The sequence below is a fragment of the Culex quinquefasciatus genome, chromosome 2 (assembly GCF_015732765.1).
Source record: "Culex quinquefasciatus strain JHB chromosome 2, VPISU_Cqui_1.0_pri_paternal, whole genome shotgun sequence".
Taxonomy (NCBI): Eukaryota; Metazoa; Arthropoda; class Insecta; order Diptera; family Culicidae; genus Culex; species Culex quinquefasciatus.
Genome location: NC_051862.1, coordinates 19,715,607 through 19,742,685, shown reverse-complemented (window position 1 = coordinate 19,742,685; position 27,079 = coordinate 19,715,607). Strand labels below are relative to the sequence as shown.

Sequence of the window (27,079 nt, the reverse complement as noted above, 5' to 3'; positions counted from 1 at the left end):
GCCTCTTGCTGCTGCTCTCAAAGTTCAGATTAATTATTTTCCTTTCCCAATCGCCACCGGGGAGTGGAAAAGCTCAATCAATGAGCTGATCCCAAAGTTGGGGAGGAAAAACTTTTCCTCCCCTTCAACCGAGACGAAACAAAAGTTTTCAGCTTATTCATTCGATTACCAGATCCTCAGCTCCAGTGGGAATTGGCAGGAAATGATAGATTACATGTTAGAAGTGGGCAAGGAGGGAACTTCCCTTCCTCTCTTGCGGTTTTTTCATCGAAAAAAGCTATTAATTAGTGTGAGAGGAGAAAAAGTTTTACTGCTGCCAATCCTGCGCTGCGATTGACCTTGGGATCAGGCAACTAATCTTATTTGATTTGCATGGTTGGCAGATTTTCATCGATATTGGTATTGCTTAAATTGGGTTCTCCAAAGTTTTGTTTTTCCCCCTCTTCAACGTTCAACTAGAGCACAGACTTTTCCAATTTTGAAAGCCACCGAGGCAGCTTGAAGCAAAGTTTCAACATGTAAACATTTACCCGAGCCCGTGAACAACATTTTCCGCCACTCAGCGCCGCCTAGCGTGACAAGATTTTCCACAATTTGCACCGCAAACTCCGGGGTGAAAATTTCCCGACCAAGACCAGCTTGCAGCTTTCCACCGTACCTCTTGAGAACGGGGGAAAAAAAGGAAAGGATGGAGCGCTCGCGCAACAGCCGGAAGGGAAACAAGGACCCTGAAAGCATGGCATGTCGATGTGTGTGCGTGTGTGAGACGGAATGCCAGGAAATAAATTTCCACGAAAAGGACGAACACACACACTAACACATGCCATCAGATTCAGGTTTGGGGTGTCTGATTTGCTAGGGAATTACACAACTTTGTCAATGACTTTAGTCGAGTTGACAAAGTTGTTCAAGTTGACAGATTTGACTGAATTGACAGAAATACTTACTGTTTGAAACACGCTGGAACCACAATCACAATCACTAACACTTCATTTTTTTCCAAAATCATTGCCTGGTAGCATGGTTTTGAAGTCCGTACTTGAAGAGCCACTTTAACAAACCACTGGGTTCAAACTTTAAGTAGCATTATAGAACCACCATATTGAAGTCCGTAATTGAAAGCTTACTTTAAGAATGTTTATATTTCCACTTTGGGGCTTCCAAAAAATTGCAACAATTTCGCAGACTTTCCAGCATTTTCAAACTTTTTCCTCCAAATGGCTTCTCTCGTCACCATGACTTTTCCCCCATCTTTGTGTTACATAAACGAATCAAACACGACGACGACGACGATGGCTTTAACATGGAGGGAAATAAATAACACACTACTTGCGTTGGGAAAATGGCTGGGAAAAGCAGCATGCCACAGTGAATTGTGTGACCCATAAACATTAATACAAACGGACCATCACCGTCTTGGACGTTGAAAGTTGCGACCGCGTGGACGGCTAATGCGATTGGAAGTGACGTGGAACCACCCTGTGTGGACGTTGCAGGTTGGTTGGGACAAATGGGTTGATTGCAGAAAAGATCCCTTTTCAATGGCATTACTGGAATTAGATATTATTATTTTAATAATGTTCAAATTATATTCATCCTTAAATTCATGATTTCTTTAAATATTGACATAATTTTCAGACATTTTGTCATGTCACAATATTAGAAGACGTCTCGAAATCTGAAGATGTCCCATTCTCTGAAAAAGTCCAAATATCTAAAGATGAATCAATAACTCAAGTTGTTCTAATATCTAAATATGTCAAAATATCTAGAGTTGTCCCAGCTGCTGAAGCTATCTCAATATCAGAAGTTGTCTCAGCATTTGAAGATGTCCCATATTCTTAAGAACTCCCAGTGTCTGAGGTTACAATATTTAAAAATATTCAAATAGCTGAAGATGTCCCAGCATCTGAAGATGTCCCAATATCTAAAGTTGTCTCAATATATTGAGTCATTCTAATATCTGAAGATGTCCCAATACCTGGAAAAGCACCAATATCTGAAGTTGTCCCAGCATTTGAAGATGTCCCAATAACTGAAAATGTTCAAATGTCTGAGGTTGTCCGAGTATCTAAAGTATCCCAATATCTAGAGTTGTCCCAGCTGCTGAAGCTATCCCAATATCAGAAGCTATCCCAATATCAGAAGTTGTCCTAACATTTGAAGATGTCCCAATATCTTAAGATCTTACAGTGTCTGAGGTTGCAATATCATAAAATATCCAAATAGCTGAAGATGTCTAAATATCTCAAGATGTCCCAATATCTGGAAAAAAACTAATATCTGAAGTTGTCTCAGCATTTGAAGATGTCTCAATTTCTGAATATGTCCCAATTTCTAAAGATATCCCAATATCTGGGGTTGTCCCAGTATTTGAAGTTGTAAATATCCAAATACCTAAGAAATTTCTGAAGATGTTTGAAGATGTCTCAATATCTGAAGTTGTCCCAGTATTTGAAGATGTACCAATATCTGAAAATGTCTCAATATCTGGATTTGTCCCAGCTGCTGAAGATATCCCAATATCTGAATTTGTCCCAGCATTTGAAAATGTCTCAATATCTGAAGATGTCCCAGTATCTGAGGTTGTCCCAATATCTATAGGTATCCAAATAGTTAAAGATGTCTCAGCAGCTGAAGATATTTCAATATAGATGTCCCAATGTCCGAAGATGTTATACAATCTGAAGATGCAACAATAACTTAAGATGTCCTAGCAGAAGATTTCCATTTGTGGTCATTTGTATATTTTTAATTATTTTGACACGCTTGATCATTTGAACATTTTTAATTATTTTGACACTTTTGATCATTTGAACATTTTTGAACATTTTGACATTTTTGGTCATTTAGACCGTTTTTGTCCTTTGGACATTTTTGATCATTTCGACATTGTTGGTCATATCAACATTTTTGGTCATTTGGACATTTTTGGTCATTTGCACATTTTTGGTCAATTGGACATTTTTGGTCAATTGGACACTTTTGGTCATATGGACATTTTGACATTTTTGGTCATTTGGACATTTTTGGTCATTTGAACATTTTTGGTCATTTGGACATTTTTGAATATTTTGACATTTTTGGTCATTTGGGCATTTTTGAACATATTGACATTTTTGGTCATTTTGACATTTTGGTCATTTGCACATTTTGGAACATTTGGACATTTCTTAACCTTTTGGCATTTTTAGTCATTTGTACATTTTTGGTCATTTGATTTTTTTTTTTGTAATTTGAACATTTTTGAACATTTTGACATTCTTGGTCATTTGGACATTTTTGGTCATTAGGACATTTTTGGTCAATTGGACATTTTTGGTCATTTGGACATTTTTGAACATTTTGACATTCTTGGTCATTTGGACATTTTTGAACATTTTGACATTTTTGGTCATTTTGAAATTTTTGGACATTTGGACATTTCTGGATATTTAGACATTTTTGGACATTTGAAATTTTGGTCATTTGCACATTTTGGAACATTTGGACATTTCTTAACCTTTTGGCATTTTTAGTCATTTGTACATTTTTGGTCATTTGAATTTTTTTTTGTCATTTGAACATTTTTGAACATTTTGACATTCTTGGTCATTTGGACATTTTTGGTCATTAGGACATTTTTGGTCAATTGGACATTTTTGGTCAATTGGACATTTTTGGTCATTTGGACATTTTTGAACATTTTGACATTCTTGGTCATTTGGACATTTTTGAACATTTTGACATTTTTGGTCATTTGGACAATTTTGGTCATTTGCACATTTTTGAACATTTGCACATTTTTTAACATTTTAGCATTTTTAGACGTTTTGACATTTTTGGTCATTTGAAGTTTTTTTGTCATTTGAACATTTTTGGTCATTTGGACATTTTTTGTCATTTGGACATTATTGGTCATTTTGACATATTTGGTCATTTGGGCATTTTTGGTCATTTTTACATTTTTGGTCATTTGGACAAAAATAGCGTCACCTCTACTTTCGCCTGCAAATTTCAAGTGGGAAAACTTTCAAACATTCCTTCCCAATCCAAGGGGGGAGAGCAGCCCGGAAGTGAACCACAAGCGAAGCAAAGGTGAACCGCCCCTTTGTGGAGCAGGTCCTGCCTTAGTTGAACTCGCTCGCTCGTGTGTGTGTGTGTGGCCAAGGATAATAACACTCCTCACCAAGGATAATAAAAATAATAATAATTTATAACTTAATTAAAACTTTTCCTCATTATGGTCGAAACAAACACGTGGAAAGACATTTGCAGAACAAGGGGGGAAAGAGGGAAAAAGCTTTCCACTTTGTTTTCATCGTCGTCGTGTTTTCTTCCGTTTTCAGCGGGGTTGATATGGTCTCTTTCGAGAAATGGTGTGTGTGTCGGTGTGCTTGCTTATTTAGTTTAGTTTTTCCTCCAACGAACGACACACGACATTTCGTTTCGCTTCGAGTGGTGCCCCAACGACGGCAATTCTCTCGTGGGTCCTTCCCCGCACGGACGACGACAATCCTTCCTTGGAGACTTGGTTGGGGTGGAGTTGGAAAGGTGGAAAAACTGGAAAACTGTGGACGATATTAATTGGAAATGACATTCAAACTGATTCGAGTGACGGCAAAACTAACCCAAGCTGGGTTAATTGTTTAAAGGGCGCCGCAAGGACATTCTGACAAATGAGTTGAGACGAAATTGATTATCTGGCAGCATTGTGCGAACTCAAGTAAATTTCATTTTTTTTTTAATTGGATGTCGAATATTACTGTGAAAATGACTTTTTTAAGCATAATGTTGTACAACATTGAATAACATAAATTTGTATTACTTTTAGAAGAGTCACAAAGAATGATGGTCTGGCAACCCTGCATTTCGGTACTCTACATTTTATAAACAACAAGTGCCAAATTTGAAGCTTCTTTGAATACATATAAGAAACTTCATTCCGTTGACCGTTCATTTCAGTTTCCGTCCGTTTCAAAACATTGATCTGACAGCACTCTTTATCATTCCCCTCAGCTGAGAGTCATCCATAATGTCCCGTGAATGACGTCCGACCTTCATAAATGTCCGTCACTTCACCGTCAAATGGCTTCTCCAAATCCCAAAGCCTCATCGATTTCAAACAAACCCCTGGCAAATCCCGGCTGTCACTCTGTCGAATGTTTTGTTTTGATTTTTCCACACAGGCCCAATCAGAGCAGGACCGGCTTGAAGCTGGCCTCGGACTTTGCTTGGAAAGACACTTTTTAACTCAATCTTTCCTCCTCCCACCGCCGCCGTCTTCCCTAGTCTAGCCTCGAGGACCTCGTTGGCGGCGGGATTCGAAGCGACAATTCGATTATCCGGGTTTGCCCCGTCCCTCGGACTTGCGTTAGGAAAAGGATCCGACGGTCGTGCTTTGAAATTGACTCTTCTGGTGAATCCGGGGAACCGGCTTCTGTGTTCGGATTTCGAATTGGTTGTTCTTCTGTGGTGAACTGTGCGATATTGAGGGTTTGGAATTTGTGTTTTATGTTAAGTTTGCGTGTCATTTTTGTCAATTTTGTCAATTTTGTCAATTTTGTCAATTTTGTCAATTTTGTCAATTTTGTCAATTTTGTCAATTTTGTCAATTTTGTCAATTTTGTCAATTTTGTCAATTTTGTCAATTTTGTCAATTTTGTCAATTTTGTCAATTTTGTCAATTTTGTCAATTTTGTCAATTTTGTCAATTTTGTCAATTTTGTCAATTTTGTCAATTTTGTCAATTTTGTCAATTTTGTCAATTTTGTCAATTTTGTCAATTTTGTCAATTTTGTCAATTTTGTCAATTTTGTCAATTTTGTCAATTTTGTCAATTTTGTCAATTTTGTCAATTTTGTCAATTTTGTCAATTTTGTCAATTTTGTCAATTTTGTCAATTTTGTCAATTTTGTCAATTTTGTCAATTTTGTCAATTTTGTCAATTTTGTCAATTTTGTCAATTTTTTCAATTTTGTCAATTTTGTCAATTTTGTCAATTTTGTCAATTTTGTGAATTTTGTCAATTTTGTCAATTTTGTCAATTTTGTCAATTTTGTCAATTTTGTCAATTTTGTCAATTTTGTCAATTTTGTCAATTTTGTCAATTTTGTCAATTTTGTCAATTTTGTCAATTTTGTCAATTTTGTCAATTTTGTCAATTTTGTCAATTTTGTCAATTTTGTCAATTTTGTCAATTTTGTCAATTTTGTCAATTTTGTCAATTTTGTCAATTTTGTCAATTTTGTCAATTTTGTCAATTTTGTCAATTTTGTCAATTTTGTCAATTTTGTCAATTTTGTCAATTTTGTCAATTTTGTCAATTTTGTCAATTTTGTCAATTTTGTCAATTTTGTGAATTTTGTCAATTGTGTCAATTTTGTCAATTTTGTCAATTTTGTCAATTTTGTCAATTTTGTCAATTTTGTCAATTTTGTCAATTTTGTCAATTTTGTCAATTTTGTCAATTTTGTCAATTTTGTCAATTTTGTCAATTTTGTCAATTTTGTCAATTTTGTCAATTTTGTCAATTTTGTCAATTTTGTCAATTTTGTCAATTCTGTCAATTTTGTCAATTTTGTCAATTATGTCAATTTTGTCAATTTTGTCAATTTTGCCAATTTTGTCAATTTTGTCAATTTTGTCAATTTTGTCAATTTTGTCAATTTTGTCAATTTTGTCAATTTTGTCAATTTTGTCAATTTTGTCAATTTTGTCAATTTTGTCAATTTTGTCAATTTTGTCAATTTTGTCAATTTTGTCAATTTTGTCAATTTTGTCAATTTTGTCAATTTTGTCAATTTTGTCAATTTTGTCAATTTTGTCAATTTTGTCAATTTTGTCAATTTTGTCAATTTTGTCAATTTTGTCAATTTTGTCAATTTTGTCAATTTTGTCAATTTTGTCAATTTTGTCAATTTTGTCAATTTTGTCAATTTTGTCAATTTTGTCAATTTTGTCAATTTTGTCAATTTTGTCAATTTTGTCAATTTTGTCAATTTTGTCAATTTTGTCAATTTTGTCAATTTTGTCAATTTTGTCAATTTTGTCAATTTTGTCAATTTTGTCAATTTTGTCAATTTTGTCAATTTTGTCAATTTTGTCAATTTTGTCAATTTTGTCAATTTTGTCAATTTTGTCAATTTTGTCAATTTTGTCAATTTTGTCAATTTTGTCAATTTTGTCAATTTTGTCAATTTTGTCAATTTTGTCAATTTTGTCAATTTTGCAAATTTTGTCAATTTTGTCAATTTTGCAAATTTTGTCAATTTTGTCAATTTTGTCAATTTTGTCAATTTTGTCAATTTTGTCAATTTTGTCAATCATGTAAATTTGGTAAATTTTGTCAATTTTGTTAAATTTTTTAAATCTGTTAAATTTGTTAAATTTGTAAAATTTGTTTTATTTATTAAATTTGTTCAATTTATTAAATTTGTTCAGTTTATTAATTTTTTTCAATTTGTTCAATTTGTTAATTTTGTTAAATTTGTTAAATTTATTAAATTAGTTAAATTTGTTACATTTGTTAAATTTGTTAAATTGGTTAAATTTGTTAAATTTGTTAAATTTGCTAAATTGGTTAAATTTGTTAAATTTGTTAAATTTGCTAAATTTATTAAATTTGTTAAATTTGTTGAATTTGTTAAATTTGTTAAATTTGTTACATTTGTTAAATTTGTTAAATTTGTTAAATTTGTTAAATTTTTTAAATTTGTTAAATTTGTTAAATTTGTTAAATTTTTTAAATTTGTTAAATTTGTTAAATTTGTTAAATTTGTTAAATTTGTTAAATTTGTTAAATTTGTTAAATTTGTTAAATTTGTTAAAATTGTTAAATTTGTTAAATTTGTTAAATTTGTTAAATTTGTTAAATTTGTTAAATTTGTTAAATTTGTTAAATTTGTTAATTTTGTTAAATTTGTTAAATTTGTTAAATTTGTTAAATTTGTTAAATTTGTTAAATTTGTTAAATTTGTTAAATTTGTTAAATTTGTGAAATTTGTTAAATTTGTTACATTTGATAAATTTGATAAATTTGATAAATTTGTTAAATTTGTTAAATTTGTTAAATTTGGTAAATTTGTTAAATTTGTTAAACTTGTTTTGTCAACTCTTATATTTTGTATTTTTATTAGAAGGAATTCTGAAATTTTGTCAAATCTTTTCAAACTCACCCCACAGTTCTGTTTCAACAGTCTGTTTCAACAGTCCTGACTCTCGTTATTATCTATTAGATTACTTTCCAGTTTTATGCTCGGTTTCCTTCGGGCAGAAAAATCAGGTCAGCCAAAAGAGACAGTCTTTTTATCCCGGATTTTGCTCTCCTTCTCGTTCAGGTCGTGAATAGAAAAGTTCAATCAATGGCAAGGGGGAGGGGAAAAAACGGCAGACTCTTCTCTATCAAGCTTTACCTTATTCCCAAGGTGCCCGCCGGATATCGATATCGATTTTCATCTCTTTTTATAAATAGTTTTATGAATCATTTTTTGTCTTCATTTTCTTTTGAGGAAGAAAGAACTTTTTTCTTCATGCCTTCAGGCTCTACTTGGTAGCTGACCCTTCCAATTGAGAAGTTTCAAGGTCGAGATAAATTTAAAGCTCTCATAGCCAGGTGAGTTCTGTGATGATGAAAGAGTTGGGGTTAGACCGTCGTCCATTTCTGGGAAATTATGAGTTACTTCTGAAAGGGTCAGAGAAACATTCAATTGCCTTGGGGGAGGTTTTGAAAGGTTTGGTTGTGGAAAAGGGGGGGGGAAAGGACGTACAGCTGAATTAAGTGCCGGAGAGGCATGTCTTATTGATTAGACTTTAACAGGTTTAAAGGTTTAGAGAAGGGTGGATGGCTGGAATTTTTATTAGAATTGTTTTAGTACCTTTTTTTTTAATAATTATTTTTTGGAAATCCATAATTTTTCAGACATTCTGTTAGTCTTGAGTTTTGAGTCATGAGTCGTGAGTCGTGAGTCGTGAGTCGTGAGTCGTGAGTCGTGAGTCGTGAGTTGTGAGTCGTGAGTTGTGAGTCGTGAGTCGTGAGTCGTGAGTCGTGAGTCGTGAATCGTGGGTCGTGAGCCGTGAGTTGTGAGAATCTTTTTCATTTTTTTCTCTTATTAAGATAGATATTAGTTTTTTTTTGTGCATTTTCAACAAAAAAAGCTTTAAATCGAAAAGAAAACAAAATTAGTAACAAAACCAACCTAGCTCAAAACACATGCATAAGAAAAGCTCAAATCCTACCCACAAACGAGCACGTGTCCCGGACGGTAATCCTACCCGGTAGTATCAACATCACCCGGAGGCATTTCCACAAACATAAACGCATCTTTCTCCCGCCAAACAAAAACCTCAACCTCGAAAAACCAAAAACCGTAGGTCACTGTCATAAATAAAATATCAAATTTCCAAGGCATTTGCAAGGCTAAAAGCTAGCAACAACAAAAAAAAAAAAAAACGCTCGAGAAGGTCGCCTCATTTTTATCGCTACCCCGGAGGCGATCACGTTCGCGGTGTTGTGTCTCCTGATGGGTGGAAAATTAGGCACGAATCTTTGCGAGGGAGGGAGGAAATTCGCGGAAAGAGCCACTTGTGACTTTGCGGGAAATGATGCCAATGATGCCAGTCTAGTTGTACAGGTGGCTTTGAAAAATTTCTTTTTTTTCTCAGTTCTGATTTTTTGCAATTTTTAATTTCAACATTTTATAGTTCAAAAAAGTTGGCAACACTGCCACACAAAGTTCTGCCATCACCAGAATGCTCCCTCTTAACCTTCAATGATAAATGATGAATTTTGAGCATTCCGGGAGCGTTTCCTTCGCGTTCCTCCCCAGAATCCTAATTGAGAACAGCAGATTTTCCCCTCGAAAAAAACACAACACGATAACAAAGCGAAAATCCCCGGATGAAAAACGACGCCGAACGCGCATCACTCATTTGCGAGTCCCCTCTCCAGGGAAGAGTAATGCGCCTAATGGGTAGGCAACCGGGAAATCCGGGACGCCCGAAAAGAGCATCGTCAGGATCGTCACCGCCGTGGGAGCTGAGCAGATTAATCCGATGATAAATCCGGTGTTCACGCCACCGAGTCGAGTTTTTGCCAGCGATATACGCCTAAAGATAGACAAATGGAAGCTGATTTGTTACGCCGACTGCGTCGCTTCAAGTACGGACGTCAGAGGTGATATACCAAAAGTGGGGTTCGAGTTGGAGCTGATGTCTGCAGGTAAGTACATTTAGATTGTATTTTTGTGATTTGGGAGTGCTCCTGGTTCCGGTTGAAGAAAAGTGCGAGTGAAAAAGTGTTCTGTCAATCTGTCAACAGTGAAATTCAGTCAAGTTACTTGGTATTCCAAATTTGGAACGCTGAGCCAATTTTGCCAAATAGTGCAACCTTCCAGTCGGTCCATTCCCAGTTAGTCCCTACATTGTCAAGTTTGCTAATTCAATTAAGATCGATGGTGGCAAGATTGGCTTATCGTTTCCGGGCTCTCATTTTGTACCCGGCTGCATCCTTTCAGAACTAGCTCACAGCACCGTAAACGAGGTTAATCAAACCCAATCTCCGTCCGTCCTCTCCAGCCCGAAACTTTCAAACGTCGTTACATAACATTTACAAGTGGCACCAGCTCGGACCCTTTTCCGATATCGAGTATGTCCCATCGTCGTCGTCCCAGAATGCCAAAACAAGATACATCGAATCGGGCCATGTCTACTCAGCCCTGGTCCTGAAAATATCGGCAAAAACATGTCACACAGAATGCTCCAGAACCCAGGATTCTGCCTACCTCACCGAAATTGTCAAACATCTTCGATGGAGCGTGGCTTGTACGACTGTTTCTTCCCCCTCCCAACTTTTCCAGGTACAAATTTTAATCTCCGCTTTTGTCGAGGAGACAGAAAAATTGGGCACAACCCGATCGGTGTTCAGGTTTCTAGTGTAGTTTGAAATTTATCGGTTTCAGGAGCAGAAATTGGCAGCCCGGAACATGACTTCTGCATTAGCAGTAGGAGAGATCGCTCTAGAAGAAAGGTATTTGTCGAGTTGAATTATAAATCATAAAATTTAATTTTGCTAGCAGTTGGGCTTCTTCGAGGAGGTGCGTTCAAGCTGAGTTTTGGAATTCTAAAATCGACACTGGAGGAAAGTGCGGCAGTTGCAGATAAGTCGGGGAGGGAATTTGATTATTAGATTCCGATCTGACATGTCAGGTTTTTTCCATGCTGCTATTGTTGTCGGAGGCTGGAATTGCTTTTGGCTTTTGTTAGGAGAGCATAAAGCAAAGAATGTTTTATTGCTGCAGCAAATTTGATTAAGTTTCAATCGACTGGCATGATTTTTGAAAAGCACCGTTGAGAATTTCAATATCATTCATAGTTTCAAATTCAAATACACAAAAATAAAATTACTAAATTACAAAAATACAAAAATACAAAAATACAAAAATACAAAAATACAAAAATACAAAAATACAAAAATACAAAAATACAAAAATACAAAAATACAAAAATACAAAAATACAAAAATACAAAAATACAAAAATACAAAATACAAAAATACAAAAATACAAAAATACAAAAATACAAAAATACAAAAATACAAAAATACAAAAATACAAAAATACAAAAATACAAAAATACAAAAATACAAAAATACAAAAATACAAAAATACAAAAATACAAAAATACAAAAATACAAAATACAAAATACAAAAATACAAAAATACAAAAATACAAAATACAAAAATACAAAAATACAAAAATACAAAAATACAAAAATACAAAAATACAAAATACAAAAATACAAAAATACAAAATACAAAATACAAAAATACAAAAATACAAAATACAAAAATACAAAAATACAAAAATACAAAAATACAAAAATACAAAAATACAAAAATACAAAAATACAAAAATACAAAAATACAAAAATACAAAAATACAAAATACAAAAATACAAAAATACAAAAATACAAAAATACAAAAATACAAAAATACAAAAATACAAAAATACAAAAATACAAAAATACAAAAATACAAAAATACAAAAATACAAAAATACAAAAATACAGAAATACAAAAATACAAAAATACAAAAATACAAAAATACAAAAATACAAAAATACAAAAATACAAAAATACAAAAATACAAAAATACAAAAATACAAAAATACAAAATACAAAAATACAAAAATACAAAAATACAAAAATACAAAAATACAAAAATACAAAAATACAAAAATACAAAAATACAAAAATACAAAAATACAAAAATACAAAAATACAAAAATACAAAAATACAAAAATACAAAAATACAAACATACAAAAATACAAAAATACAAAAATACAAAAATACAAAAATACAAAAATACAAAAATACAAAAATACAAAAATACAAAAATACAAAAATACAAAAATACAAAAATACAAAAATACAAAAATACAAAAATACAAAAATACAAAAATACAAAAATACAAAAATACAAAAATACAAAAATACAAAATCAATTGCAATCCGCGTCTGTTAGCTGGAAAGTTAGCTGTTTCATCATTTTATAGATGGCTTAGTACAAGATATTTTACTGATTTTTTTACAAACAAGGTCACTTATTTAAGGGCACAGCCTGGTAGTAATTCTATGAACCATTTTAATTAAAACAATCTAAGAAAGTGCAATCGCACCTTGCACCAACTTTGTCAACGAAAGGTGTCGATTGTCACGAGCTATCTCTTCAGTATCTGCAATCAGTGCGAGCAGCGCTCTCCAAAACCTCTTTCGTCAGACAAAAACCTCGTCAAGATAGTCAAATCTGGAACACGAAATGACTTCATTTGCAAAGGAAAACAACAACGGCACTATTGTTTTATTCAGGGCCGGAGGCCACCCCACGTGCCAAACCAGATTTGACATCTAATTTTCTCCAAATGAGCAAATAGATTAAATTGCGTACAAACAATCCTTTTTGTGCCTCGTCCCCCCTCGACCTTTCTTCTGCAAATCCACGTCCGGAAAGGGGGGAAAAAAGAACTCAAATAAACGTTCCCAACATTTACATATTCTTTCACAGCTCTCAATTTGCCCTGCCCCGTCTTTGGACTCTGGTGTTTCTCCGCATCTCCCCTAGGAAGATTGTCTTCGTCACACTAGCTCCAACCCCAAGACTCTCCGCACTACAGTCTTGCAGGCCAAGATGAAGATAAACTACCGTGGCAAAACCGTGTGCCAAGAAACGACTAACAATGAGATGATTTCCGCTGCCTCCAAGAACCTTCCTCTCAGGACCGATGGAGGATGGCAAGATGTTGGCTACGCCGCTGTAGAGTTGATCCTTGGCCGTCCGTTTGCCGCGAGAGACAGAGAGAGAGAGAGCGAGTCTACTTAGCGTCACGCAGCTTGATATGTTATTTTACCATCATCGTCGTCTTCTGGGTCTTGGTTACGCGCTCCGTGACGATGATGATGGAGCAAGACGACGAGGCGTTGAAGAAGACCAACGACGATGGAGATGAAGGCAGGAGTAGGGTAATGGCAGTGTACTTGCCTGTCATTTGCTACACCATGGCTGGGGAAAGTGTTGCCTTCGATGAAGAATTAAAGTTTGCCGAGGGGGAAAACAAGGAATTAAGGTCGATGTAATCAATACAAATCAAGGCAAGTCAGAGGGGGAGGTTGATGAAAAGAAGACTTTGTTTGAAGTGATGAAAAGAGTACTTAAAGGAGCTCAGAAAATTCCCTAACTGTAGACTAACTGAAGACTTGAGAAAGTTGACTGAATTGACAGATGTACTTATCTCTAGCGACCAGCTTCCAATCACTATCACAATCACCACTTACCTGCAAATTAAAGCGATTTTACACAGCAAACACACTATCATAAACACCAAAAACTGTCAACTTGTTACTAGTCTTACTTTAGGTGCGTTGACTTTGAAGTCCGTAATAGTAACCTTACCTTGAAGAACATGCTTTGAACATGAAATACCCCTAAAAGTATGCATTCTTAAATTAAACTTGAAGACGATTTCCAAAAATTGAGACTTCTGGAAGCGACTCATTTTTTCAAATTCACATTTCCCAACCATATCTGGCAGCACTGCCTGTCGTTCCATTATCGCATTCCGACCCACTTTGGCACACACACTTTCCCGGTTGTCGTCTCGTCTTTGACACTTATTGTGTTGTATTTGCTCTTCTCTAAAACATCTCGTCTCCAGCCCAGGCGAGACTTCTAACTCTACATGTGTGCTCCCTCAATTTGGCGCCATTTTGGCCATAACTTTGCGTCCCACTTCTTGAACTTTTCCGAACCTTTTCCAGAGCACTGATTTGACTTCCGGGCGCCACCACCAACCCTTGAACTGGGGATTGCAGCAATTCGGGCGCACATCTGATCCCATCGGTGAACTATTAATCCTGGGACGAGCTAATTTCTCCTGGCAGCACTGCGTGCAACCCCATAAATTAGTCTGCCACCACAAATCTTGCCCGAGGCGCAAACGAATGCGCCACCAACGAACTCCGGATTCTGCAAACGGGGTTTGGTGCGGTAGTGTAAATTTTTCCCCCAGATTTCCAACTAGCGATAGCGCACACTTTTCCGCTTTGCGAACAAGTCCAAGAAGCAGAAACTTGTTTGCGCGACGTTATCGTCGTGGCCACAACATGCTGCTCCGGGGACCTCTCGTGGGGCTATCGCGGTCGGAACATCTGAACTTTTCGGGGTGACATTTCCTTCTGGTTTTCGGGGAAAGGGGGGAGAGGTCTTGTGATTGCTGCTGCCAAAACGAACGGAACGGAAGTTCCTGGCCGGAGGCCAGGTTCTGGGAGGAGGAAAAAGCTTGACAATGAGCTGAACATTCTGCGCGCAAACTTCCGGGGCAGCCGGAGTGGAGTGTTTGGGAAGATTCTGGGAAATGTCGAGCAAGATTGTTGCACTTTGTTAAACATACAGTTTTGATTGCAATTTTTCTTTGAATTAATCTTGCTAAGAATTTCAATGTTTTGAGTTCTTCTGAAATTTGAATTTCACTCTTTTTAATTAATTAAATATACTTTATTGAATCTTTCTTATAATAATTACATTTGGTTTACATAATAAGTGGTCAGCTGTGGCTCTTCAGCTTTAGTTTGCTTTTCGTGATTTAAACACTGTTCATTTTCTTAACTTTAAAAGTATATGATTTATCATTTTTGTAACACTAGGTACAATGAGGAAAAAAATTAAAGAAAACATAACCTAACCTAAAACTAACTTAATCTTACCATAAACTAAACCAATCCTTGAATCAAGGGGTATTCAGATATAGCACATTTTTCCCTGAATTTCAAACATTTTTCTTGAATCTTCTGATCCAACATTTTTACTTCTGCTAATTCATGAACCTCACTTGATCTTGTCCAGCCAGGAACATTCAAAACCATTTTGAGTACCTTGTTTTGGACACGCTGGAGCTTCAATTTATGAGTTCTAGCGCAACACTCCCAAACAGGTACTGCATACTCAATAACGGGGTAAATTATTTGTTTGTAAACTGCTAGCTTATTTTTCAAAGATAGCTTTGATTTTCTGTTAATTAAAGGATACAAACACCTGATGAGAATGCTGCACTTGTTCAATATTTTATCTACATGCTGCCGAAACAATAGTTTCGAGTCAAGTATGAGACCTAAATAGACAACTTCCTTTGACCAGGGTATCGAAACATCATTCATTTTTATCAAAACATCATCCTTTGGGGCAAATCTGGCCGATTTGGAAAGTGGAAAAATGATGGTTTGAGTTTTGGCTGCATTTATGCGAATTTTCCAGTCGCCAAAGTATTCGGAAAGAACGTCAAGACCCTTCTGAAGACGGCCAACTAAATATCTGGTTATTTTACCCTTATAAATAACGGCAGTGTCATCAGCAAAAAGTGACAACACACCATTACCAGGAAGAGTAGGCAAATCAGATGTAAAAATATTGTACAGAAGTGGGCCAAGAATACTTCCTTGGGGACCCCAGCATCAATGTTGAATAATCCAGAAGCAATCCCATTCAGAAAAACCTTGAACGATCTCTCCGAAAGATAGTGCTGGATAATTTTGATAAGATACATTGGAAAACCGTATAAATACAGTTTATGTATCAAACCATCATGCCAAACATTGTCAAAAGCCTTCTCAACATCCAACAAAGCCATAGCAGTTGATTTAGACTCAAGCTTGTTCTGCTTGATGATTTTAGTTACTCTCGTAAGCTGATGAGCAGTATTATGTCCCTTTCGGAAGCCAAACTGTTCATTCAAAATTATATTATTATCGTTGGTAAAATCCAAAAGCCTTGAATAGATGACCTTCTCAAAGAGTTTGGACAGACTACTCAAAAGACTAATGGGACGATAACTTGTTGGCGATGTTGGATCTTTTGAGGCTTCAAAATTGGTATGACTTTGCCCAGCTTCCAATTGGTGGGGAAGTAACCAAGTTGCAAACATTTATTGAAAATATTGGCTAGATGTTGAAAGAACTGATCACTCTGTTTTTTCAACACCAGATTAAAATGTTATCAAAGCCAGGAGCTTTCATATTTTTCATTTGTTTAACTGCAACTTTGACTTCCTCACCAGAAACATGGGAATCTGCAGGAAATTCAAAGGTAGAGTCATTGATTGTTGAAATACTATTGGCAACTGATGTTTCTTTACGGCTGGTCATGGAAGCGCCAAGATTATGTGAACTAACAAAATGAAGCCCAAGTGCATTTGCCTTTTCCTCGGATGTAATCAAACGAGAATCCTCAACAATAAGAGGAGGAATAGGCTTTGGTTTGTTTTTAAGAACTTTTGAAAGTTTCCAAAATGGTTTTGAATAATTCCCAAGCTGGCTTACATGTTTTGAAAATTCTTGATTTCTGATATTGTCAAGTCGGTCTTGTATGATTTTGTTCAAATTGTTAACTGAAATCTTTTGTCATAGTCCCCAGTCCGTTGATATTGTCTCCTATAAACATTCCTAAGTCTAATCAAGTGTTTAGTATCTACGTCAATATCAGTTACCTTAAAATTAACAGGAACCTCCCGAACGTTGGCAGCCTCTGCTTGGTTGATAGCCTGCTGGATCACCTCCAGCGAACGATCAATATCAGCAGAAGTTTCCGGGTGTTGATCATAGTCGATGTTGCTGTCTACCACTTGCTGAAACTGCTGCCAGTCAACGTTGTGGTAATCTTTCCGGGTTGGTTGCCGCTGCGGAGTAACGGAAGCTCCAACCTCCACAACCACCGGATAGTGATCAGAACTCAACTCTTCAAACACCTCAGGATGAGCCACGTTCTCAGCCATATTGGTAATGAAGAAGTCGATGATTGAGTGATTCCCAGACCGAGCCACCCTCGTTGGACGATCCGGACTCACAACGTTGTAGTATCCGTTTTGCAGATCGTTGTGCAGAATCACTCCGTTCCGATTCCTCCTGCTGTTGCCCCAAACTTCATGCTTCGCGTTGAGGTCACCAGCGATGATGTACTTTGCGCTCCGCCGTGTCAGCTTCTGGATATCGCCCTTCAGTTTTGCTGCTGAACCATCTCTGGCATTCACCTGACGTGGGCAGTATGCAGCAATGAAGAGTACTGGGCCAACCGAAGTGGGAATTTCCACTCCAACGGCCTCGATGATGTCCAGCTTAAAGTGTGGCAGCCGGCGTGGCTTGAGATCACGATGAACAGCGACAAGCACACCTCCTCCTCCAGAGGTGGTCCTGTCGAGCTGCGTCGCAATCTTGTAGTTTTGCAGATAAACTTTTTCACCGGGCTTCAGATGAGTTTCCGTGATGGCAGCTACGTCGATCTCCTTCTCGCGAAGAAAATCCACCAGCTCTAAATTCTTCCTCCTAATGGAGCAAGCGTTCCAATTCAGCAGCTTGAGGGACCTACGATCCATACTGGATGACGAACGAGGTCAGCACTTCAATCTGCTGGGTCTTGGTTTTGCATCCACGCAGTGCAGCGGACATCTGTTTGAAAATATTGAGGAGTTCGGTTGAGGTGTAAAGATCATTACCATTTTCCTCAACTGCTGGTTCTTGGGTTGGTCTTGGCTCCTGGCTGAAGCCCGGTGGTGGCGGTCTCGGCTCCTGGCTGGAACCCGGCCGTGGATGATTCATCTCAGCTCTCTTCCTGGGATCCAACGGCAACGGTGCCAAGTTCGGGACCTGGCGTCGCGGTTGAAGAGGTGGAAAATTTTGCTCCACCAGGGCTGGAGGAGTTCTACGACGCTGAGGCTGATTCTTCGTCGATGCTTGCTGCCGAATTTTCACGAACTCAGCTCTCTTGGGGCACTTTCGGTCGGTTGACGAGTGCTCACCGTTGCAGTTGAGGCACTTCACCAGCGAATCTTGGATGCACTGGGATGTGATGTGCGCATCGGTACCACATTTGGCGCAACGACGCTTCAGGTGGCAGTTCTTACCTCCGTGCCCGAAGCCCAGGCAGTTGAAGCATTGTGTGACGTCACGATGCACTGGTCGGTATCGCTCCCACGACACGATAATGTTGAAAACCGCTCGAATTGCCTTCAGCTCAGGAAGCGTCGTCGATCCCTTAGCCAAATGCAGCAGGTAGAGCTGGTCACGGTACTTGATGTCTTTGTTGCGTCGGCTCATTTTGTGCACGGCCAACACATCCAGTTTCAAAACTTTTAGCTCGGCAGCTAATTCCTCCACTGGCATGTCGTACAGACCTCTGACGACGATTTTGAACGGCTTATCCATGACGACATCATGGGTAAAGTACTCCGCCTCGTTTTCGGTCAAGTAATCCTTGACCAGTTGATAGTGCTGCCTGGATTGCACCAGCACCTTAAATCCGTCCTGACACAGACGAATGTTGCCTTGGACTTTCCCAGACTTGATGAGTTCAACCAGCCCCGCTCGAAAGTCGATCGTTGCTGCTGATTGCCTCACATAAAAAGGAGGCAGTTTCTCCTTTCGCTGTTTCACTTCATTCTCCTTTGCTTCCGCTACCTGGTCCTCGTCAGGCAGTCCAGCAAACTTGTTGTTCTTCAAAAGCTGCTCCTCGTGCGATGAAGAGTTCTCCTCCTCCTCATCCATCGGTACAGTACCGTCGCTCTTTTTCGTCTTTTTGCTGTTCGATGTCACTTCCAAAAGCACCTTCCTTTTGGAAATTCCCGGTTTTTGGCCATCAGTTGAGGCCTCAACCTTCCTTTTGGAAATTCCCACTTTTTTGCCTGCTTGAGCCGCAGGTAGGGCAATATTGCCGGCGTTTTGCGCCGGGACGCGACGAGTCATGTTGATTCAGACAACCTTCACCAACGAATGCTCGGATAACAATGAATTTCACTCTTCTTTTTTCCTTTAATATGATTTTGAATTCGTTTTGACCAAGGTTGCCGTTATCGACGATTAAATTATCGTATTTCAATAACAAAATCGTCCTAACGGTAAATGTTGTCAATATTTATCGTCAGGATGATTTGGTTATTTTTATTGAAATACGATAATTTAAACGTCGATAACCGACGATAACCTAGAGGGAGCTGTGTTCCATCCTTATTGTGTCAGACCAAAATCTTCGCAATTCGCAATTCGCAATTTTCAGTGTAAGAACGGGCCTTGACCGATCTTATGCACTAGGTTCCCGACGAACACGTACTGCCCTTACACCTACATCTCACCCTTGCTCTGAGTCAGTACGAGCAGCACGCTAGAACACGCTTTGAGTGTTCGTGCCAGGCATGCACACCTTCTTTTCCGGTTACGCATTTTAACTCGGCCGGGGGTGGTATATTACGTAGGGTTTGATGTAAGTTTAAGCGCCTAACCATCTATAGTGTGCCTATCAACTTTCATTAAAGCAAAAACTGTTTTATTTTTAGTTTGAATTCAAAAACTTATTGTTATTTACTGTGTATTGTTTTCTCCTGAAATCTTCCCTATTGTTGAGTCTGTTTATCTGTTGCTATTTCTTTTGTCGCGGTGTTTTGTTACATTTTTTGGTCCTAAGCATGTTATAAAAGTTTACCAAAAATACAATAGTAATATTTGTGTTAATCCTTTAACCATTCCATAAATTTAGTAAGGGCTCAAACCTCACTTGTTTGAAAAAAAGGGTGAAGATTGAAAACAATAGACAGTAAAAGAGAATTTATTTTATAAAAATCAAGTATCGATAGTAAGAGAATGATGAGCTATTTTGAAGAATAAAAATGAGATGCTAGATGTATTAGATGTAAAATTAGACAATAGTTAACAAATAGAGATACAAAACAAGCTTAGATTAAAGTAATGATAATTTATAGGACAGATAAAGAATCATTCAAATAAATAAATTCGCAATAAAATCTAAAAAGATTAGGCGAGTGATTAATAGACTTGATATTACTAGTACATTAAGGAAAAGTATATTTTAAAGGAAAAAAAAAAGAAAAAAAACAAAACAAAGTTTGTTACAGCAGTATCAATTGTTAGAAAAGAGTGGAAAAGCTTTGAGAGATAAGAGAATCAAAAGTTAGTAAAATTAAAATCAAATGTTGGATATTAAATAGAAGAATCAGTGAAGAATTGGGAATCAGAAGAGAAAAATAAAAATAGGAGATAGGTGGTAGCTGAGAATGAAGAGAGCATAAAGCAAAGCATAGGTGCCCACCCGCAGTTGCTACTCCGTTATTGACCAGGACCTCCAGAAGTTACATCCACGAGCCGTGGAAGATAAGTGGGTGCTATCTTTCCTCGCTTCGCAACTTCTCAAAGGCCCCTATCATGCTGATCAATACCGGCGCCGGCCACGACCAGTGGTAGAGTCACGGGGAAGTGGATGGGAATGTTAGTCCGATACTTGAGTGATAGAGACCGCCCAATCGACTGCTTCTCCGACAAAGTATCACATGAGTTTTGAGGGGGTTAGTAGATGGGTATGAGGTCAGGATTCACGAGTGGCAGTGATGTGACCATGAGCATTTTGTTTATCGGTTGAAATTTCAAATCTTAGGCAGCCGGCTGCGGAAAGATAAATAATTGATTATTTAAAAAGTTTGTTTTAATCGAACGCGTGCCAACCGAGCGGTAGTGCTATGGGCTGGACTTATCAGTATATTTTTACTGTTGGTACAATTAAGATAACGCGAGCAAATGTCAAAAATAGTGGATGAGTTAATACTAAAACTACCAGTTGCAATAAATTATTACGATCAACGAATATAAACGAAAAGAAAACAGGACACCACGTAACCGATTGTAATGAAATTAAAACAATAACTTAAACTAACGAACTTAACCGGCGGCGTGCCTTCCTATCAACGATGACAAAAGAAGGACTTATAAAATTTAAAATATAAAAAGGCTCCAAAAACACGTTGCAAAGTAACCTCGAAGTCCTGCTACTCACAATCGAATCCGAGAGATAGCTATCTAGAATTTTAAATGTAGTATTAATTCGACCGCAATCCTCCAGAAATTCTTCGTCGGCGTGCCTTCCGATCAACGGTGATGTAGGAAGGGCTTTATTCATTAAAATGATTTTATATCATAAGCCTTAAAACATATTCGTCGGCGTGCCTTTCGATCATTGATGATATAGAAAGGACTTAGTCCAGCAATACAACTTGCTTGTCTCGAAAAAAAATCAGATCGTTTCTATCGAAAACTATGTAAAGAGAACAAAAAAAAACTCATCGGCCAACGAACGCGCGAACTATAAATAAAGAAAAAAAGAAGAAGAAGAAGACCAATCACCCCATGCACACAAACAGCGACACAAAAGAGATGAAACAACACGAATAAACAGGACTTCGCGTCCTCATAGGCACTGCACTAATGATGCCATTATTTAATTATATTGACCAATCACCCCATGCACACAAACAGCGACACAAAAGAGATGAAAATAACACGAAAAAAGGTCTGCGCGTCCTCATAAGCACTGCACTAATCAAACAGGACACCACGTAATGAAATTAAAACAATAAATTAAAAGAACTAAACCGGCGGCGTGCCTTCTGATCAACGATGATAATAGGAGGACTTATGGAAAATAAAATATCAAATAAAAGGCTCGAAACACGAATAATTCTACAAGGCGTGTGCGCTGCCCCACCATCCAAATTCCAGTTACGCGGATGTAGACATGCATTAAACATAAATTCAGTCACACTCTCAAACACACAGGAGCCATCACAGATGCTTGAAATATTAAATTCAAAGTTGCATGTGAATCGTGGACTTCACAAAAATTCACTAACATAATATTATTATGATCAAAACTGAAATATTGAAAAAAGCTCAACATCGCTTGTTTTGAAAATTGTCAAGAATTTTGAATAACAACTAAATTTACAAAATATCAACTATTGGTTTAAAATCGGAGACTAAGTACCAAATTTAAGATCACTATATTTCCTAACAAACATTTCTCGTTTAAAATTTCCTAGAAAACAAATAAAATAAAATAATATCAGCGATAACAACTCCCCACTTCAAATTGGGTTGAGTTTCCACTAATATAAGAAAATGGATAGTTCCAAACAAGCGTGCTAAATGCATTAACTAACCCCTCAGTGAGTGCTTAGAGTGAATGGCACTCATATGCTCTGACAGCTCTCACGCGCAAGTGGCGCTCACAAACATCTCTCATTCATCCAGCTCCACACAAACACACACATATTTGAAAAGTCAACATGAAACGCGCTCACCGGGTTCTGGAGAGAATAATCGTTGGTCCTCATCTGCCACCGCAGCATCGAATCGGATGCATCAATATCAACTGAGCTGACGACGTCAGTCAATCCTCAACCGCCTGGATTTCAGTTTCACTCCTGTCATTGAACGCCTCACAAGGCTCGCGGAGTCAACTGTGTGCAGCTTCCACACAACATCACCTCTATGCAATTAAATGCGACACACCGCAAATCTTCCAGTTGATCACATTTCATAACAATCTTCAAAAATGATCATTTCAACATAGTTGGCCATGAACACTCTCCTTCATCACACACACTTGACAATCTGTGGTTACACCACACGCGAAAACTGTCACCTTAGGTTAGGGTTGGGTTACACTCAATTTCCTCACACACTTCTCATGTGAACTCACACACACTTCGGCAAAAGCCGATTGAGGGCAGAAGCCCACCACTTCTGTACCGCCATATTGGAATTTATGCTCCACAAGCTCCGAAAACACTTTTCACTTTGAAATAAAATGCACTTTCCATCGTATTTAACAAAAATCTTCACCATTCTCGTACTCACTCCGAACCGACGCATCGAGTAGTACACTTTATACTGCGTTTTTCTTTATATTTCACGCGAATAGCTTGGAATTTGTAAACGCGCATCATGTGTCCGGCCGTTCCCTCTCACTACTCCTGTGACCCAATCAGATAGGTGGTAGCTGAGAATGAAGAGAAGAGAAACCCCGTTGTGCGTTGTTTCAGGGACACCTACAGCAGTTGACTCAACATACTGCGAATCAAAACAATACCATCTACAATCACAAATTACTTCCCTTTCCCACATTGTCGCGCCCCTTTCTTTTAGCCGTCTCAACTCTGACCCGCAATGGTCAAAGGTTTACGATCCGTTTCCACAGGCCACCAGCTAGGTCATCATGAAAACCAAGCCAACGTGGAGGTAAGAAAATAGGACACTCGCAAGGAACCAGAGCTATACTGTTCTGATCAAGATAATTCGGATGATCTAACAGAACTACGGATGTAGTTAGTTACGCTCCTTCCAGGATGTTCCTTACGTGGACGTCAACCGAAGAGCACGCAACAAGGTCAGTGCCATTGCATGCTCTTAGGTATCAATCCTTGGCCTGCTATTGTGTCAGACCAAAATCTTGTAAAAAAAAAATTAGACCCAAAGGAAGAATCCAAATCAAAAGTGCCCTGATTTGGATAATTTTGGCATGAAAGTTCTTTGAAAAAATAATTAGTCTCATATTTTTTGTTTGGTTATTAGGGTTCTCCTATCCGAAATAGGGTGTTTCAAAAAATGACGTTTTTCGTCGATTTTCGCAAAAACCTTTTTTTCAAAATATCATATCTCTGAATCAGCTGAACCAATATAGTGCGCCACGTTTCAAAAGAAAGAGTATTAGTTGGGCTAGTAACGAAAAATATGTTGAGGTCCACTTTCTATGTTTGAAAAATCTTATTTTTGAAAATGTACTGTAAAATACTACGGAAAAATATTTTCAGATATGAGCTCTTTGGTCCCGAGACCTTGAAGTCTGCAAATGGCATTTTCATAGGACCTTTTCAAATATTCTGGTAGTTTTTTCGAACCTCGGTGCACAGCAACCGGATAAGTGATAAGTGGGGAGGTGGGGTCGGAGGCCGTTGGGGGGTTGGTTCTCAGTTTTTTTGCGTTACTGTAATACGAAGAACAATACCCTCAAATAGGAAAAAAAATTCTGGCCGAGGAACTCAGATACCAAATTTTAACTAAATCAGAGCACTTTTGATTTGGACCAGGGATGCCAGCTGTTTTTTTAAAGGGCTGTAAAAAAGTCTGTGTGTGTTTGTGAATTTGTCTTAAATTAATTATAATTAGATGAGGGTTTTTATTTTTAGTCTGTGCACCCCAATAAATTTCTGGCACCTCAAATGTCTGAGAAATCACAGACAAATCTGTGTTTCTGGCATCCATGATTGGAATCCTTTCTGTCTGACGTGGAGTCGCTGTATAATAATGTAGCAAATTTGAAGTAAAAGTACCCCAAAATTTTCACCAGGTTTCGTACTTTTTGAAATAATTAAATGATAATATTGGCCATTTAAGTATCAATGCTATGCTGGCCATTTAAGTATGCTTCAATATGCTGTAAACATGTTTACTACATATGTTTAAAATACTTTTTTTTAACAAAAAAAAATACTCAAATATGGGAACAAAATCGACGTTACCAATCGACGATAATGTAGCTTTTTTATATATACTCAAATATTTGTTAAAAATTGTAGTATTTCAAAAATCAAACTATGATACTCGGTGAAAATTTGAGTATTTCACACAAAAAGTTCTTATACAGTAAAAATCAATACAAAATTCGTATCGCTTTGAATATAATGGAAACTTGAATATGACAGAATAAGCATATTGAACTTAATGCCCTGATTTTGTTTTTCGGAAAATACGGTATTTTGTATTTATATTTTGTTTATGCTTTCTGCATTATTTCAAGTATAGATTTCTTAAGTGATAAAAAGTGTAGAATTAATTGTTAACAATTAAAAATACAATAGATAACGGTGATTTCAACATTTATTTGGACTTTTTCTGTATTCTTACAAACTTTTACATGGGAGAACAAATCGGAAAAGGACATGAATTTTTAGAAAAAAAAATCCGGAAATTTGATGAAACTTTCTCGTTTTATACTTTGAGAATTTATGAAGCATTTTGTGGTAGATTTTGATTTAAATTTTTGAAATTATGGTTGGTTTTAGCGTTTGATTAAAAAATAGTTGCTTAAAGAATTTTTAAAATAACCTGATGAAACGTGTCGCTGAATTTTTTGACTTTGAATTTTTAAAAACATTTAGACTGGGATTAATGCAAATGGCATGTGTTATAAGGACCTCAAACTGCATTCCCTCGAGTTTAGCCTGCCCTGAAATTTTGTTGGTCGGTGTTCTAAAGAAATATTTTTATGAGGGGTCATCCGTAAACTACGTTGATCACTCTCGCTAAAGTAATGCATTGATTTTTTTTTTGCCTTCCTCACCTCAATGAAGAAAGGCTATAAAATCCCACCTAGACGTATACCTATCGACTCATAATCAAATTCTGAACAAATGTCTGTGCGTGTGTATGTCTGTAAGTCCGCGCACCGAAAAATATGCACACGATTATCTCCGGACTGGCTGGACCGATTTGGACCATTTTGGTCTCATTCGATCCGTCTTGGGGTCCCACAAGACCCTAGTTAATATTATGAAGTTACTTAAAAAGTTATGCTAAAAAATAATTTAAGCTAATCTTCGGAAAATTGTAAAAAGGGTGATTTTTGTAAGAAAATCCGTCATGCTTTAAATTGATTGAAAGGTTTTTAAAAGACCTTTCCAACGCGTTCAAAAGATTGTAGATCTGACAACAACATCAAAAGTTATGAGTACTTAAGTGATATTTTAACACTATTTTTGGCCGGATCTCAAATATTTTGATGAAAAAGGTGTGCGGATCTATCATGCAACCCTTCGTTGGAAAGGTGACAACCCTATCAAAATTCATAAGTACTTAGTGTTTTTAATACACTTTTTTAAGCCGGATCTCAGATATTGTTAAAAATAAGTGTTTTTAATACACTTTTTGAGGCTGTGTAGTGTATTCACTTCATGAATGCGAGGAAGGCACCAACCACCTTAAAGTGGATTAAGTAACGTTTTTTGATTTAATTTCCCATCAAAAAGTTAGTTTCAATGAAAGGAAATGGCTTCAAATGATCAGCTTTTTCTGATTTCAACATATCTGTTTTCTTTTTTACTCTAATTCTTGATATTCTTATAATTGATACCCCACCGTAATTCAACATCACCTCAAAAGGAGGTCAATCTCCAAAAATTCACAATTCGACCTGATTTTTTGGTTGAAAAAGTCGACCTGTTTATTAACTAATTTTTTTTTCATTCTTCGAAAATCTTCTAAATATATGCAAACATAAAAAAAAACAAGAAAACAAAATTTAATTATCTGGAAAAAAGATTTGTAAAAGAGTTTTTAAAATATATTCAAGTGCAGCTAATACGTTTGAATGTATACCTGAGATTTAGAAAAAAAATGAAAAAAAAAATGCAAATCATGATTAAAGACAAACATTTTAGTCACATTAATGTAAAACCCAGAAACTGTCTAGTTAGTGAAACGAACAACTTTACCCCAACCGGATAATCCGGTTGTGCCACTATCAAAAACTTCACCTCCCGACATTTTTCACACTTAACGCCATCACACAGGTTGCTCGGGGTGTCAAATCCACCTCCGCTAAGGACCTTCTCTTTCTCTCTCGCAGGACCCCTCATCGTTGTCGTATACATGGTTTTCGGTGCCACCCAGGTGAGTTTTCCGTTTCCTCCCAGGGATTTTTAGTACAATTGTAGGGTGTA

At 37.0% G+C, this 27,079-nt stretch overlaps 1 protein-coding gene and 1 long non-coding RNA gene across 2 annotated transcripts in view; both read right to left on the bottom strand.

The window, feature by feature from the left end:
- Nucleotides 1–27,079, bottom strand: part of LOC6051490 (protein O-mannosyl-transferase Tmtc3) — a 471,860-nt gene that overhangs the window by 374,930 nt on the left and 69,851 nt on the right. The gene's annotated exons all lie outside the window — the stretch shown is intronic.
- Nucleotides 22,687–23,321, bottom strand: LOC119766682. The gene is made up of 2 exons (XR_005277055.1): nt 23,062–23,321; nt 22,687–22,906 (listed from the first exon to the last, which is right to left on the bottom strand). It is a non-coding gene; the product is annotated as an uncharacterized LOC119766682 (long non-coding RNA).